Source organism: Petromyzon marinus, unplaced genomic scaffold (assembly GCF_048934315.1).
Source record: "Petromyzon marinus isolate PM22_M1 ecotype Great Lakes invasive population unplaced genomic scaffold, UKy_Petmar_22M1.pri1.0 PM_Scaffold_7, whole genome shotgun sequence".
Lineage (NCBI taxonomy): Eukaryota > Metazoa > Chordata > Hyperoartia > Petromyzontiformes > Petromyzontidae > Petromyzon > Petromyzon marinus.
Window position 1 is genome coordinate 2,485,911 of NW_027423677.1, and position 3,937 is coordinate 2,489,847.

A 3,937-nucleotide genomic window follows, 5' to 3' on the forward strand; every position below is an offset into this window, starting at 1 on the left:
GCCACATATGATTGCTCAACGTAGTGGCTTATGTGAATATTTATAGCAGTAATTATCTTAACGCATGTTTTTAGATGTGGAGAAAAAAACCGGAGGACCTGGAGAAAAGGATACGTGACCATGGGGAGAACATGCACACTCCAAATACGGGAGACCCTTGAATATCACGAGTTCATAGTTCATGGTTTAGACCTATCGCCGGCAAGCTCTATGTATATCAATTTACCTATCATGGGGATTAGTTTTGGTCTTTAGCGGGTATACTGTACAAGGAAGTACTATATCATTGTGTGATATTGTGGTGGGGAGCAGGCGAGGGGATTATTTGTTTACTAGCCTTTTGCCCGTCCAAGGATGGGTGTATTGCAGTAAATCTATTGCAGTAAATCAGACCGCGAAATGATATTCATTGCATCCATTTGTGTGCAATTTGTAAGGCCGCGGTGACAGACCTATTTCATTTAAAGGTTATAATCCCTTGTTCATCATGACGTCCTTTTTACTTTGATGTCTCAATAGCGTTAGGGAGATCGCGTGACGTGAGGGTTCTGCCTTTGTAGTGAGTTTCTAAGTTGACGCTGAGGAGGGGGGAGGAGGCACCTCGCCCCCCCCCCCCCCCATGTGGAGTGACGTCACCCGAAAGTTGCTGAGACAAGGTCTTATATAGGCCTGAGATGAGTGCATCAAGGTAGGTGGGTGGAGCTAGAGATGGTCCAACCACAGAGGCTGGGGCAGTGGCCTTTGTATTGTAAGATTAGCATGTCAATGGCTGTGGCAGTGGCCTTTGTATTGTGTGAGATTAGTCTATTCATGAGTATTAATGAGGGGGCCTGCTCGACGTGGAGTGACGTCACGCGCGGGACACAGACATTCTTGGCTCATTATAGTAGTAAATTAGGCATTCAGTACAGCACATTTCTATTGTGATGTGTCTATTTTTGGTTGCCGTGTATGTAAGCTCATTATTTAGGTCAAGCTTAAGTATTGAATATCACGCTTTTGGCTTTTGCTGCACTTTCCAAAAATGTAACCACCTCGATATCCAAGGTATTCCTTATAAAGGCATCAGAGTCGGGATCAAACCCTCGGCCTCCTCCATACCAGGTGAGGTAGTTAACATCTCCTAGCCACCGAGCTGATTCTTTCTCTGTGGCAATGATTGTCCATGCTTTGCACAAGCAAATACTGTAGAAGCATAACTCGCTTTTTGTGTCTCCACATAAATCAGAATACGATGTTTAAATACATCAGCCTAATGGCTTTTCCCACCAACATTCCCCAGCACCACCAGGGATGCTGTTGGGAGATGCATCGACACCCCCTCCTGGGACTTCATATTCAATACCCGTTGAGAAATACAACTGAGATTCTTGCATTACGTGTAGTCATTACACTTTCGGTGTTTTGCTTTCACTGGTGTTTGTCACGCCAAAACAAAGGTCACATGTTGCTTTCGGGAGGTTATAGCTGGGAGGGAGAGGACAAGTTTGGCAGAAAAGAACCAGAGCTTTTTATGAAGTGATAGGCCATGTAACTTTTATACAGCGCTATGCAGCTGAAAAAAGGATATGCCATTGAACTAATTCAGAGTAAGACCTTCGCTCTGAAATTGGAGCTGGTCATGAACAACTGCCCAGATATGGGAATACCTCCACTCTTTCCACAACTACCTATCATGCGGAGTTGAGGGGGTGGAGTCCTTGAAGACATACAAAATATCAAGGCAGGTAATGCTTTGATTTATTTGGTAGGGCGAATGGTAAGGCCCTACCTCTTATTGGCACGATCCAGGTTCACCATCAGACTCTCCCACTCCTCGAAGTGAACAGCCATTACGAGATCATCACCAACATCATCAGCACACAGATCATCCGTTGTTCTCTCCTTCCAGATTAAGAAAAACCGTGGGGCATGTTACACGTTAACATTATTGATACATTACGATTAGTAGATCAAAGTAGATTTTAATACAATCAGTCCTCGCTTAGAATGCCACCGTAGAACACTGATTCGTTACAGTGATAGGTGTGGGGCCAAATGTTCTGGACTGACTTCTACCACCAAGCCAGCTTCACAACATTTGCGCGTTTCTCCGGTTTCCTCCTACGTGCCGAACCCTGATGCTTGAAATTATCCAAACATCTTAATGCAGCACGGAGCTAATAATGAGTCTCGAGACTCAATGTGGCTCTCCTGGGTACATAAAGGATATTTATAGATTTTATTATATTTATTCATATGATTCAGCCTAGCAGCTGCACTGCGATGTGCCAGCCTTGCCACTGTGTCATGGTGGTAGTGGTGGTAAAACCGATTCGGAATAATATGTTCAGTACACGTCGTGATTTTTGTATTTTAAAAGTGTAAATCAAACGAGTTGCAGTGACGTCATGGCCGAGTAAGCAGCAATGACCGCTCCAACCCCTACATTAGAACATTACCTTTTTCGACCCAACATAACCACTCGCTTTCCTGTTTGATAGTTTTCTTATTTTTCTACCTGGCCTCAGGCACTTTATAGGGGGCCTTGGAAAGCTGGTTTTCTACTTTGGAGCTTCCTAGGGCGATCCACAGCCTCCTTAGGTGTAGGGTCCTCAGTAAGCAACTCGAGCCTGACTTCATGGCTAGGCCATAGGGACCTTCCGCCTGTATCTTTGTGCTCCATGGAAGAAAGATCCCCTGGGAAAAAAGCCATAGCTTTGTCTCCCCCCCCCCCCCCCCCCGTTCAAGTTGACACCAGAGATCCCGGTGGGAGGAACGAGAGCTCTTACAAGCCCTTTTGTAAAAAAAAAAACAAAGAGAATACTGCCCTTCTTCGGGTCCTCAACGAGATGTCGAGTAAGGTTTGCAGGAGGGTGAAGATTCAGGAGGCAGCCACATATGACCCTTCAGACTATGCTAGACGAGCAGAGCGGTGCAATGAAGACCTACGAAGCCAGGCTGCTGGAACCTGAGGAGGCTTACATCAGACTGGACTCTAAGGGACGGGAGTGCCAAGTAAACCATACGGCCTCCCGGAGGGGGTCGAGGGCAACGCTCCTCAAGATGCTCTCTCCTACATTCGGCTACATCTGCTCGAAGCTCCGGCATTCCTCTCTACAACTGGGCCATCACCACCTACACGAGTCGGCGCTGCGCTGTGACCACGGCGTGCCTCCACGCGTGCCTGTCGACGGTCGTCCTCAAGACTGCCCGCATCGAACGCGAGCTCATCTCATTCGTATGGCAATGCTTGCTTCCCGCAGAGCAGACTCCTGTCCACAACCTCTCTCACATAGATGTAGCGTAATAAATGCACATCCTATACCGTCGGTATACTTACCTGCAGTTGCGGGCACAAGCCCATAGAGGGTGCCACCCAGAGCTGGGGAAGGACAGAGAGAGCCAGGCCCCAGGTGAGGAGTTGGGGGGTTCTTCCAGAGCCCCCTGGAAGGTTCTAGAGAGGGGGCGGTACCGGGGGCGGAGAGCCCCCGAGAGGTGTATTAAAGGGGCACCTCCAGGACAGCTCGGGGCAGTGCTCCGAAGACGAAGAACAGAAGACCAGCCTAGCTAGGACCCTGGGACCCGACATCCTTATAAGGGTCGGGGCCGAGCGCGGACCAGTGGTCAGGACCCGCACCTTGGCTGGGTCGGGTCAGTTAGCCTCCCCTAGGGCACAGATAGCCAGAGGGCTGAGAGCCAGGTTTGATCAGTGGGAGGGCACGCTAGCCTGGAGTCTGTACCTCTCTAGATAGTGGGAGTTAAGGGGAGTTCTGTTCATAGTTACAAATAAACCGTGTAGCCTCTAAAGACGTCTTCAGTCTATGTGGAACCCACTACATATGTGTATTTTTATATTTTGACCACTGTGTGATAAACACGTTGCCTGCGTGCGGCGACGCTGGATGCTTTTCCCTCTTCCTTTTCCTCATCCCTTCACCACAGAATGAACACGGTA